Below are 14437 nucleotides of genomic sequence, written 5' to 3'. Positions count from 1 at the left end.
CCCCAGCAATTTGCCTAAGCAGTGGACCAACGCTCCCATTATGTAAGCTGAGGTAGGATGGGGCGTCGCATTATTTCGATGAGCTACGATCTAACGTAATTTGTAATCTAACGGACCTCCCTTTGTAATCCCAATTCCTCCGTAACGGTAATAAGTTTCCCCCGTCTCCACTTGAGATAATATCGAAGGGGCAAAAGGTAAAAAACCCGAAATTGCATTGTCGGCTATATACTCGTATATCTACTTCATTTGCCTACTTAATATCATCCTACCGGGGGAATATAGCATCTAGATCGTGAGCTGACGCTTAAGCAAATTGCTGCTTGTTCAGGAGCAGAGCAAACGAACCCGGACTGCCTTATCGAGATTGGAGCTGCACAGGTGAAATTTTGGATAGTTTCGCGTCTTGTCACAACTAATTATTCAATTCGCACTGTCGAAGTCAGTCTTTTCAGTAGATACAACTATTCAGTTCGGTTGGTGAAGGATTTTTGGCGACCAGTTGTCCTTGGGGTTGTTTATTGTTTATTGAACAGCTGTACCTACACGATTTGCAGTTCTAGTGTTGCTTGTCACATGGTAGTAAAAGATTCTGATTTGGCGAGGAATTGAAAAGAAGAGAAAAAAGGTTAGGTGACAAAACTGATCCTTGGGGCACTCCAGTGTTCATGTTTCTATTCAGATATCTCTTAATACAAAACCGAATTTTCATTTTTATTAATATATATTCTTTTGAATGCAAGCAATACATTTTTGGTTATCAAACAAAACAGCATATAGAGTCATTACGGGCAACTGTGCGCACTTTTGCCTTTCCAGCCATAACCTGTTTCAAATGTTGAAGCTAGGAAAATTAAAACAAATTCATAAAATAGAGAATTTTCTAATCTATAAGAAAACATCAAAAAGCAAACAAACAAAAACGTTTTCTTTTCGCAAAAAAGAATTTAATAGAGAAAGTCGGAGTGCGTTCACATGCCCCGTATTGCGGTTAAGTGTGCGCACCCTCACGGGGTAAGTGAACGCAGAGCTTAGTGAACCACATAATCAAAACAAATTACAAAATAATGTCATCAAAATGTTACAATATTAGAGAAATGCTGTTTATTGTCAATACAGAAGCGCCTTTTTGTAAGCAATGCATTATTCTTCGTGCCACAATTCTTGGTGAACACAACACTTGATACATTCCCCTGTTGGTGGCTTTTCATATTTTTCTTAACAAATAGGACAATATTGATCGAGTCTTAACCAAGAAAATCAACAATGTCATAATTTACTCCTTACTGAGCTTATGCCCATATAATGAATCTATGCGCACACTTACCCGCGCACACTTTCCCCAGTAAGCCAAAATTTGAATTGACGTTCTTATAGAGTTGAGCAGCTAAGAGAACCTAAAATTTTTTATTATATATTTAGATTAATATGCCCATGATCGAATAAAATATTGTTTAACACTGAGGGACTCGGAACTTGGACCTGGCAGAATGTGCAGAGATGCTAAAAATTAACAAGAAAACTAGTGAATTTGATTGATTGCAAATAAAAAGTTGAAGAAACGTGGCACGGCGCACTCCTATGAAAAACTAATATGGCGATTCTGCGCCCTTGCTTCACCCAAATGAATCCCTCTTTCTTACATTGCATAGTCGAGATATATGCACTGCGCACACTTACCCACTGCGCTCGGTTACCCCGTATGACTCTACATGAGTTTTAGCAAAGGTAAGTGTAACGGGGTACCATACAATTTGGAGTATGATACAAGAGCTTAGGGAAAAACCTCAGTAAAAAAAACCCTGTCTCCTCATGAGTAGTGTAGTGATGACAAATATGTTTACAGAATAAGCTTTCAATACTGAAGGCTGAAGGGCTTTTTTTCATTGACATAAAAATTACTTTATCCTCGCTTTACCTCGAAATTATATCTGAAACAGAGAAACAGAGCAGCAAACGAGAAAAAAAGTGAATAATAAAGCTTTCATCGAAATTCATTCGAAGACTTGATGATGAATGAAAAAAAAATATATAATCATAGGTACATAACTTGTCCTTCAATGGGGAATTCTCCTCAACTTGGGTTATCACTGCATATGAAAGTTTGAACTGAATAATTATGAGTTTCATTCATGATTTTTTCAAATTCACCCCGGAAACTATTCAAAATCATCCTTCAAATATGGGGTTCCAAAATTTAAATCGCGTACAAGACAATGAAAAGAACAATGTCCGATCAGCTTGTTTATAAAATAACAGCTGTTGTTCTACATGCGCGTACTTACTGGCGAGCTTCAACTGCAACCGGCCATAAAAATCCCATAAAATTCGACGACTTTCCTCGTTCGTCCCAGACTTCATATACAGCCATCTTTGTCTATCTCACCAAGATAATGCATTTGTTGTCCTTTATTATCAAGGCATGTTTCAGTCGATGTTGCCAGCTTGTGCAATTCTCACAAAACGCTTTAAACTTTAAATACCCATTTTAATTTTTCATTTTTAAGTGCTTAAAATAATTTTTTTGGGGAAACGCTTGAAATGGTTATTTCAAAATGTGACGTTTCAAAGATATTTCATAAAAAATACATCATTTTCGTCAGAAGGAGTATTGCCTATTGCACTGGGAGGAATATCATCTCTTCAAAAATCTTCTGCTGATCTTGGTGGAGGATCACCTTCATACAGGACCCGAAATCAATTTTTTCTGTACCCTCTACATACGTTGTCCCTGACGGAAAGAAATTGTACATATATGTGCCTTAAACTATATAACAAACTACCATCCAAAATACGTCAAATTGATAACTTCAAATGTTTTCGAAAAGAGGTCTACAGCCTATTGTTACGACTAGAGCCATACACTGTTAGTGAATTCCTGGAGAGTAACATTGAATGTTGATCTTCTCTGTTTTTGTTTATTTTTTTCCTGTATGACGTTTCCCATCTTCATTGTTTTGTTAACATTTATTATTGGTGAATAAAGATATTCTATTCTATTCTATTCTATTCGTTAGAAATTCATCTTGCTTTTGACTGGTCCAGTCTTCCAAGTGATGATTCTTCTGTTCTTCAGTTGTTAGAGGAACGCTACAGGACCCTTATGTAGGGAAATCATCTACCATAGATATACCAATGCTTATTCAGTAGATAATTTAAAAAACGAGAAAGAAATTCAAAAAACCTTCTGACACTTTATTGACAATTATTATTAATAAGAGTGAAAAACATCTCAAACATTGATTTTCACAACATAATAAGTCTAAAATGAATGTTTTATGTTTCTCGACTATATTATCTCGATATTTGAATGACTTCCCTTTGAAAAAAACAGCAAAATACTCTGAATATTCTGAAATATTATTGAGAAAGAAATTTCCTTGAAACTCATCATCCTTGTTGCACCGCTATTTCAACAGAACTCTTATATCTTCTCACTTCCCCCCCAACCTCGAAGAAGCAACATTAATACCGAAGCTCCAATATCCCCATAATTTCACCAGACGGAAAATATCGTCACACCTCTTCAACGAAACGTGAATCACGCGCCATAAAGAGGATGACAGAAAACTGATCCCTCAAAGTCTCTTGATTCCGACGCTCAAAGTGGCGAAACCGTCCTTTATCGAAGCGGGAATAAATCAACAAAAGTATCCATTCATTTTCTTAATCGTCGAATGCCCCCTCGTGGTCCAGGGGAGGGAAGAGTGACAGAGGAAATATTCTGAGAGGTTTCTGGCGTCTCCGGGAAGCTGTTGTGGTTTAACGAAAATATTGCCGTTCGCGCCCTAAGCTCAAATATTAGTTCCGCTGAAATATTTCCCGTCATTTTTCACCCCGAAATGCACGATTACCCCAGTTGAACTTTATGAGGGTAGGGGGATTATATGAAAGTTACAGCTTTTCTATGGAGTGCGGTAGAGACGAATGTATACGGTGGGATTGTCGGGAAATTGCGTCAAACTGAATTTTTTTCGTTTTTGAAATTTGAACGGGTTTTAATTTTTTTTTTTTAAATTTGAACGGGTTTTAATTTTTTTTTTTTGAAATTTGAGGATGATCGAAGCTGTGAAAGATGGAAAATATATCTTTCTGTCTTTACTCACTTAAAGAAGCCTTGTGATACAGGAATACCCAAGATATGCTCGGGTAATTCTACAGGCATCAACATACTCATCTGTCAGATCCCTACCCAAATATATTTTAGCTCAAAATCTAGTATCAGCAGACAAATAACCTGCAAAATAATATATCTATCCATACGTACGTAAGAACGATCGAAAAAATCAAGCCTGTATTTCTTTATTACTCACATTTAGTTCTCAGCGGAAGTAATAGTGTTCAATAAACCATTCAAAGAGAAGAAGTTCCCACAAAACTACAGACCGATAAGTCTACTGTCGGCGTTAGGAAAAGTAGTAGAAAGAATTATAGCCACTAGGCTAAATATGGAAATCGAAAATCTGAAACTGACACCACCAGAACAGTTCGGATTCAGAAGAGAGCATTCTATAGAGCAACAATTATTAAGGCTCACAGAATACATTACAGAGGGATTCCAAAATAAACAAGCTTCGGGTCTTGTTTTACTAGACGACGACAGAGCATTCGACAGAGTATGGCATGAAGGATTAATATATAAGATGAGATGTGCTGGACATTCGATCAAAATATGCAAGTTGATCAGGAATTATCTCAAAAATAGAAGATTTTACGTGAAAGTAAAGTTGCTCCACAACAAGAGATATAGAGTCTGAAGTACCCCAAGGGTCAGTACTTGGGCCACTTCTGTACAACATATACATTCACGATATTCCGAAGAATCCAAGAACAATGCTTACGTTATATGCTAACGACACATAGCATAGCATAGCAACTCGACACCGCAACCCAGAAGTTATAGAACGAGTTCTACAAGAAACGATTGACGAAACAAACGACTGGTGCATACAGTGGAAAATCAAGCTCAATGGACCAAAGAGCCAAGCAATATTACTTAGAGAAGAGAAGACTGCGACCCACAACGAATCTAGAAGTTGACGGAGCAGAAATTGACTGGAAAAATGAAGCCAAATATTTAGGAATAACGCTTGACAAAGGACTTACTTGGAAAAGTCATATCAAACAAGCAATCGACAAAACGAAAGCAGCGATGAATAGACTCTACCCTCTGATAGGAAGAAGAAGCCACATGTCGAAAGAGATAAAATTTAAGATTATTAAAGCCGTTGCTAGGACTCAACTGACTAATGGATCAGTTGCCTCGGGTTTCGCGGCAAAGATCCATATCAAAAGCATTCAGGCCACTGAAAACAAGCTGCTAAGATGTGCAATAGATGCACCTTGGTTTGTCAGGAATAGATATCATAGGGACCTAAAATGGGAAACCATAACGGAGTTCATGAACAGAAAAGCAGAGTAATTATTCGAAACAGCGAAAAACCATCCGAATCAAGAACTCAGGAGACTAGTGGACTACGACCCGAAGGAAGACAAAAGGAGAATGCGAATTTGCCGAAGGAGACCGAGAGATCAATGAAAAAGAGATCAAAATAAGAACAGAAACTTATTGAAGAATCCAATAAAGTGTTATCCAATAGAGGATAAACACATAAATCCAAGCACGATAGTGTGCGAGAAGAAAACCGACTAAGAGTTGAACGGTTTATAGGCAAATGCCCGGAACCAATATTCAAAAAGCACTCAAGGGTTTTTAGTGGGTCTTGAGCTCAGAAGAGTGAAAATCCCCACACTTGTTCCTCCTCAGGATAGGGTGGTTCGTCTGATTTGCAGATTTTCCCCCTGTTCAGCAAAAAAATATTTTGCTCTTTAATTCAGGTTCAAATTAGAACCCATCACAATTTTGACAGTTACATTCAAATTTGTCAGGGTGAACTGATGTCTTCGGTCAGAATACAATCTCTAGCAATAGGTTGCCTATTTTTGTTCAAAGCACCAAACTAGGTGATATGTTTCCTTTTCCGAAAGGACAAACATAAAAACAGAGAATTGGGTGAAAAGGATGAAATTTCCAATGCTCTTAAAACTGGACGAATTCGAAAAGTTGTATACAGGTTGAGTCTTTAACTAGTACAAATATTTTAACAGTAGATTCTTGCGGTCAAAAGAAACACTTTTACCTTCATCATTTTTTCAGAATCATCTCAGTTCAAAAGATACAGGCCGTTGAAAAAATATGGAAAAATGATTTGATTAAAATTTTTTCGAACACAAGATATCACCCGCGTCTTCTCTATTTTGTAAAATAAAAGTTTTCTTCATATTTTCTCGCATAATGCGCAGTTTTTGAGTAATTTGTTATTCAAAAATATCTGTGAAATTGGAAAAAATGAGTAGTTTCACCGAATGCAACTCTTCTCAAAAAATCCACAAATGTGTAGTGTCACAGATTAAGCTAGTTATTCTGAAGGTAATTTTGTTTCTCCATGGATTGCTCAGCTCATTACGGAAACTTAAAATGGCTATTTCCTTTTATCAGGACGAATCGAAAAAAATTATCAGGAAAAAAAGTGTTTCTTTTGACCTCAAGAATCCACTGTTAAAATATTTGTGCGATTCGAAGACTCACCCTGTATATTACAGATCACCGTTTCCTCGCTTCTAACAACTGCCACCCCGAATGCGAAAGAATCATCATTTTAACATTGGCGAGGATCAAAAGGTAGAATCTGCATGGGAATAACTCCAGCCCCATCATCACTTTTCTTTCCCGATTTTCCGGGCCTCCGGGGCTTTTTAAAGAAAGAAAAAGCGCCCTCCGGTCCCCCGGTACGATCTCGAATTTACCCAATCCTCTCCCACACTTTCAGGGACAAATTTATTCAAGTATGTACATACATGGAAATATCCCACTTCGCCGGCATACGCCCGGAAAAGTTCGAGAGGGCGGAAAAGCTCCCGAGCGGCGAGAACACGTGCGACGGTGCAGGCATTTTCCGACGGCGAATTCGTCATAAGATCAAATGGAATTTCAATGCCCGTCGTATAATGGCTCGCCTAGTGCGAAACACATAAAGCGGAAAACTTTTATTTATAACTTTTCCACTTGGGCGTCCGTAGCCATTAACGGAAAATCCCGTTCGGCGTGGAGTGGTGGAAAGCGCCGTGTTCGGGGTCTTATCAATCATGTCTTTTCACATCGTAATTTCATAAGAGCAACGTACACGGGGGCCTCGGATAAACTTTACGATCTTGTAGGTAGGCAAATCTAGACGGAGGAAGGCTGGCGACATTTTGCTCGACAAAAAACGTTATTTGCCACGCTCGAATTTCTCATTTGCCTGTCATTTATACGCCCGAGCGGAGATTTATGCGATAGTTCGTTCGTCAGTAAGTTATTTCTGCTAATAAGTTAGACGTGGGTGTTACAAATTTCCACAGGGCTCTCACAAGTTTTGCTTGAACCTATACCCAGGAAATATGATTCTTTAGGACCACCAAATGGTATCACTTGTTCTTACTAGATTGGCTGACTAGCCTGTGTCTTGACGACCGAAAGCAGGCCTGTTCCTCTTATGAACCTTCAGCCAGCTCTTCATTACGTTGCAAGGCTTTTGGAATATTGTGACTGGTATAGGTGAGACCATTGAAATTGGCGCCATAAGAAGATCACTAAGGATGGAGTCAGAAATGATACCATCAAAATAATTATGGGCATTGATGGAACCATAATGGATGACATCGAAAAAAGGTTCACATGGTATGGCCACATACAATGTATGTCCGAAACAAGACTCTTAGAGACCAGCAGAACGCAGGAAGTGGGGAAGCCTGAAAACTACTTGGCTTGTGATTAAAGCCATAAGTCCTAGAAACTTGCAGGATTTGAAATAGGCGTCAGTTTTTCAACACTTATTTGAAAAAATACTATTCACTTCAGAAACATGCTATATCCTCCGCAATGATGTTCCTAGGTGATGTTTACCTTAACTTGACTCGATTATCTCCTCTTAAAAGCGATCAATTCAGTTATTTGAGACCATTTGCCAGAAAGAAGTCATCAGAGAATGCTGAGAAGCGTTTTTTCTGACAGAGGTGAGTCTGAAACTCTCACATACGAGGATGTATTGATATCTAGTTAGCCTAGACCAGTTCCCTGCATAAAAAAATATTGCGATACCATAGCAAAGAATAATAACTCATTAGAAGTGTCAGTGTGAAGTTTGAGGTCAAAAAAGTAAACCAGAGTTACGCAATAAATCAAAAGAAAGCAGATGTCCAGCGAAATTGTGAAAATCGAAAAATTGGAGTATCGAGCCATCATCAAGTACCTTTATTTAAAAGGGTTAAGAGGTAAGCAGATTTACGAAGATATGCTTAATAACCTTGGTGATCAATGTCCTTCGTATGCGACCGTGAAGAATTGGACTGCAAGCTTCAACAGAGGTAAAATTTCCATTGAAGATTATGACGATCGGGAAAGCCAGTTTCTGTGTCAGTCCCCGAAAATATCGATACAGTTTTTAACATGATTTTATCAGACCGTCAAATTGGGCTACAACGGATATCTGAAGCACTGAATATTTCATACGAACGCGTTCATCATATAGTTCACGTCAATTTGTACATGAGAAAAATTGCAGCAAAATGGATACCCAAATGTTTTAATGTTGACCAAAAGCGTGCAAGGGTAGAAGAATCAAATTCGATCTGTGCTCGATTTGAAAACGATGTAGACTTCTTGAACCGAATTGTTACTATGTATGAGACTTGGGTACATTTCTAGGACCTAGAAACAAAGCAATCGATTTAATGGTTCTCCAAGACCTAAGAAGTTTCGTGTCCAAAAATCTGCTGGAAAAGTTCTTGCTTCAGTTTTTTAGGACTGCCATGGAGTAATCATGATTGATTTTTTGGATAAGGGTAGAACAATAACCGGAGATTACTTTGCGCAATTACTGACCACTCTACGGGAGAAAATTGAGAGAAAAGTTGCGGAAAGCTATTCAAAGGTATTTTGTTTCTGGAGGACAATGCCCCTGCACACAAATCTCATGTTGTCATGCAAAAAATTCGTGATTTAGGATTTGAAATACTAGAACACCACCCTTATTCACCAGATTTGGGTCTATCCGACTATCATCTCTTTCTTCTACTGAAAAAAAGTTCAAAAGGTCGTAAATTTTCTTCTCACGAGGAGGTTATAACAGCAGTGGAGGTCTGGTTTGCAGAGCAAGAAGAAACATTTTTTTTTTTGAAAGGTCTAGGGATGTTGTAGGTTCGCTGTAATAAATGAATCCAATTAAAAGGAGAATATGTTGAGTAATAAAATATTGACATTGACTTATCGTGACTAAAGTGATTTGGTAGAGTGGGGACAATAATTGGTAAGTCTCTTCAGAAGATTATGGGATGCAAGGCCAACTATAAAACTATTGCCAAGAAAAACATTATAGCATGAAGATTAAAGGGGTGAAGCATGATATCCAGGTTTCCCCTTCATAAATTTGAATCAGTTGGGTAGCCTAGAGCCTGAAATATCGATCTTTTTCATCAGAAGGTAAGATAAACGATCTCATTATGTAGTGGAGAGGGCTATACAAAACATACATGAACAGCTTATCTGTGGAAACCATACTCCTTTCCGTACTTGAAATTATTGTATCCAGAAGAGCTTTTCCATGCAACGCTAATTCCTATGAAATTTTCCCTCGCTTTCCCAAAGGAAGATTCTTCATCGCCCCTCGATCAGTGTCTGTCATCTGAAAAGGAACCATGGAATCAGAAATTGGACAGGAACTAGTTTTGTCACTTTGTGCATTACCGTGGAGTGGATGCTCCGTCATAAAACAAGACGAAAGTAGATCGATAGAAGGTCCAGATCGGAGAAACGATGCGATCCCGAGGCTGTCGCGTCTGATCTCATGAAAGGGGACATCTAGAGATTTTTATTTCCGCTAGATTTAGTGCCTTCGGACGATGTTGTTCGAAATAGGAAACGAAGAGCAGATGGATGGGAGATAAGATTGTTATAGGTTCCGGCTTACTGGTCTCTTGTTCGTCTTCAGCGACGTCTCGATAGGTACGGTCATAACAAGTAGAGTCAACGATGGCAGAAATGACTTCGTCGAATTCAAGGGGGTCGTTAAGGTTTTAGATGTATCTTGTACGATGGCAGATAGAAATCAAGAGAAAGGTGAGTGTGTAAATATACAACCAGACATATTCGTGATGAAGGCATATAGTGTAAGGCAAACATTAGAGGACGCTGGTTTGGTTTGGTGACCTTTTATAAGTCCCGATGAAGAACAGTACAGTGATGGAATGAATATCAATTACACACAGAATTATCCAAAAATCTACGAAGATTCATAGAATTTTTATTCCTCCTGTTTTGACCAGCTTATTCCACGAAGTTTCAATTATATTCAGCTTTTCTGCGGATCCAGTAGGTATGCCTTCAGAATAGGCATTCCTCAGTCCATTTTGCAGAAACGAACAGTAGCAGTTAAGGGGTAAATTGTTGTTGCAGATTTTACAAGATCTCTAAAATTCGTCTTATGGGGTCAAGATCAATAGAGTCATTCGGGGTGACTGAGCGCAGTGGCTAAGTGTGCGCAGTGCTTATATCTCGACTATGCAATGAAAGAAAGAGGGGTTCATTTGGGTGAAGCAAGGGCGCAGAATCCCCAAATTAGTTTTCCATAGGAGTGCGCAGTGCGACGTTTCGTTAACTTTTTATTTGCAATAAATCGAATTCACTAGTTTTCTTGTTAATTTTTAGCATCTCTGCAAATTCTGCCAGGTCCAAGTTCCGAGTTCGACAGTGTTAAACAATATTTCATTCGATCATGGGCATATTAATCTAAATATATGATAAAAAATTTTAGGTTCTCTTAGCTGCTCAACTCTATAAGAACATCAATTCAAATTTTGGCTTATTGGGGAAAGTGTGCGCGGGTAAGTGTGCGCATACATAGATTCATTATATGGGCATTAGTTCAGTGAGGAATAAATTATGACATTGTTGATTTTCTTGGTTGAGACTCGATCAATATTGTCCTATTTGTTCAAAAAAATATGAAGAGCCACCAACAGGTGAATGTATCAAGTGTTGTGTTCACCAAGAATTGTGGCACGAACAATAATGCACTGCTTGTAAAAAGGCGCTTCTGTATTGACAATAAACAGCATTTCTCTAATATTGTAACATTTTGATGACCTTATTTTCTAATTTGTTTTGATTGTATGGCTCACTAAGCACTGCGTCCACTTACCCCGTGAGGGTGCGCACACTTAGCCGCAATACGGGGCATGTGAACTACGACTCTCACTATTAGATTTTTTTTTGCGGAAAAGGAACGATTTTGTTCGTTTGCTTTTTGATATTTTCTTATAGATTAGAAAATTCTCTATCTTATGAATATGTTTTAATTTTCCTAGCTTCAACATTTGAAACAGGGTATGGCTTGAAAGGCAAAAGTGCGCACAGTTGCCCCGAATGAGTCTATATGCTTCTAGTAGATCTCTCTTCACTAAGTTTGCTCATTCGAAGTAGGAAGACTTTGGAGCATGGAGAAATGGATCATATGGTCATGCTTCTCTTCCTCATACATGGTATGATATCTTCATTGTGTTCACATAATATTGGTTCTTGTGCCTTCTTCTATATTCTTCGTTTTTCTTTACTGGTCCTAGAATTCTTATGATTTTTAATATAATTTTCAATGAACCCCTCTTTGTTAGAGGTAAGCACTCCAAGCCATACAAATAAGCTCCTGGTTCAACAACAGTGTTGTAATGGAAAAGTTTTAGGGTTTCAAAGTGAAACGTGATACCTTCAAGTTTTGCACAGCAACCTACTTGATGTTAGGTATTTTATGTCTATTTCTCACTGATATACGTTTAACTATGTTGAAGCAACTTTTCATTTATATGATTGTATCTATTCAAATATTCTGTATTCGGAATTATACTTGCTGTTGGAGTTTTTTTTGCCTCAAACCCTTAAGCAAAAAAATTGTCTTCCTTGCAATAGATCTTATTTTCGAACCACTCTCCTTACAGACTTAATCCAATACCCCTCTACAATCTTCCTGCGAAAATCTGGCTCAATGACATCGACCCAATCGCCTCGGCAATGGATTTCATGTCTCCGACACGCCACTGACGTGTCGCAAACTGGATATTTTCCCCATTAGGGAAATACGAACGAAGGGTGATTTAACTCGCGAACCTGTACCTACGCTACATGTCTAAGTGAATTTGTTTACAACCACTCCTCCTCCCCCAAAATTAATTAACTCCAGTGAGATATGAGGCATAATGTAGAAAGTGGTGGTGAGTTGGCCCTTGACTGGAACATTAATTGAGTTTAAGCGACCCTCTGGGTACTAAATAACATCGATGCAACTGCAGTGTGTCCGCTGTCAGACGATGAATCAGTGAAAACTTTGAAGATGTCGGTTGATGCCAGTAGCAGGAGGTTCGCGAAGGCTGGACTTGAATAACGTTGACTTGGGGGGGAGACTAGGAGGATTTTCTTTGTACAACTCATTTCAACTAACGGTAATGCCGTGTATTCATGAATATATACCATGATATTTATGAATTAGAACTTCCCTCAATTGAAGGAATTCTCTTCAATTCAGATTTCACAATTGTAGCCTAAATATTGGAGATGGTGTGCTCAATTTTTTTTTCTCCATCCGAACTTCTTCCAATTTAACGTTATGTGATTTTCGCTTCAAGTATGTTTGGCACAAGGACACAATCTCTAATTGTACAATCATCATTATGATGTTTCGCTTTAGTAAGATTTAATATGTTTGTGTCTTGTTTTTTCATTGCATGTATCTATAAGCAATTCTCCTTATCGTCTTAGATAACCCCTTAATTTATTAGTTATATACAGAGTTTATGTTATATATGTTATTTCAGAGTTTATCGTTAGGGTTGTTTGAATGTTTTCTTGTTGTCGGGATTCAGTAAGTTATATCCTGAATTTACGGAGATATCCAAAGTTTTATTAGGGCAGCTGTTCTTCTGGAAGTTTGTGGACTCATTTTCGAACCCAACGTTCTTATCTTCTCGATCAGTCTATTCGCTATTTGAAAATATTTCAACCCCACGCTCCTGAGTTCAAAATATGATAAAATCCTAATCCTCAACGAGAAACATGTCTGCTGTATGAGTTAAAGGATGTTTCATTTGAAACATCCTAAATGAATTTTAGTCAGTACTATTCCACCTCCCTTTGTTATATTTGGCTGAAAGTGTGAGTTCTTTAGAGCGTCATATCATTTCTGGCTACGTCAAGTGGCGACTGGAGCAGTTGATGTATACATGAACATAAAGCTGCAAATTTTGGTTTTGGTGTGTACTGATTCTGAAGACTTTTCGGGTCATAATTATTACACATTCGTATAATCAAACGTATCATGCAGCTTCATGTTTGATTTGGCATAGCTCAAGAAATAGGTAATGATTAATCGCTATAGGAGAACAGTGCAATGTTCACGTAGAAATCATGAGGAGTCCGGAAGAGTTGAACCCCTTTTCACTATGAAGCCTCTTAAGTTGTATCTATAAATGGTAGCAACTCATTTTTTTTGCGTGAAGATATCATGTCCAAATAGGTGATGGTGATGGTGAGATAAACATTTTGAGTACAGCAATTCTTGTTTAAGGAACCGAAAATTGGCTCGTGTCTCCCTAACCCATGGGAGAGTTGAACAGGGGGCGAGAGAGACTTGACCATAAGTTTGTTTATCAGGAAAAACATTGAAAGAAAACAATTTCCAATGACCAACGATTGTCTCCATTTAGGTTTTCATCATCAGATGTATCAGCGTATGGAATACCTATTTTTTATTTCAGAGTCCCTCTCACTTATTTCCGGGATGTGTTTTACTTTTTTGAACCTTTGTATATATTTTTTTATTTATTTCTATTATTCAATTTTCACTGCGGCAAACTTGGACCACTGATTATGTCTTCCGACCATCATGGGTCAAGTCTCTCTCACCCCCTTTTAGTCTATTCAACAGATGTTTTCTTGAAACTCTTGCAACTATTATTAATAATATTAATCAATAAAACTAAATATCACCACGCATCTATTAAATTTTTCAGGCAGTGTAACAAACAAAAATTATTCAATTTCTTACTTCCTAACAACAATATCACGTTCAACCCTCTCACTCCCGAACTGTTCTGATGGCGGCCAAAATGGAGCCGCCACTAGTCTTGTTACGATCAGTATGTCGCATGCTATTTACGATACCGGTAGCGCGAAATTTGAATTAAAATATTTGAGGTGGTTCAAGTCTCCTACCTGAGCAAGTCTCCCGGACTGAAGAATCGAAAAATTGTTATGAAATTGCAGTTTGGCCAGTGGAGTGGAATTTAGGAGAGATTGAAACAATTGCCTGTTCCTATTGTATGCCACTGGAGAAAGCCAGAAACATTCGACTTA

General features: G+C 38.1%; 1 protein-coding gene across 5 annotated transcripts in view; it reads left to right on the top strand.

Annotated features, from left to right (window-relative positions):
- The window catches only part of LOC123310948 (anoctamin-10), a 56706-nt gene that overhangs the window by 28796 nt on the left and 13473 nt on the right, over positions 1-14437 (top strand). The gene's annotated exons all lie outside the window — the stretch shown is intronic.

This window comes from Coccinella septempunctata, chromosome 4 (genome assembly GCF_907165205.1).
Source record: "Coccinella septempunctata chromosome 4, icCocSept1.1, whole genome shotgun sequence".
Lineage (NCBI taxonomy): Eukaryota > Metazoa > Arthropoda > Insecta > Coleoptera > Coccinellidae > Coccinella > Coccinella septempunctata.
The sequence above is the reverse complement of the archived record's forward strand: the minus strand, read 5'-3'. Positions and strand labels throughout refer to the sequence as shown.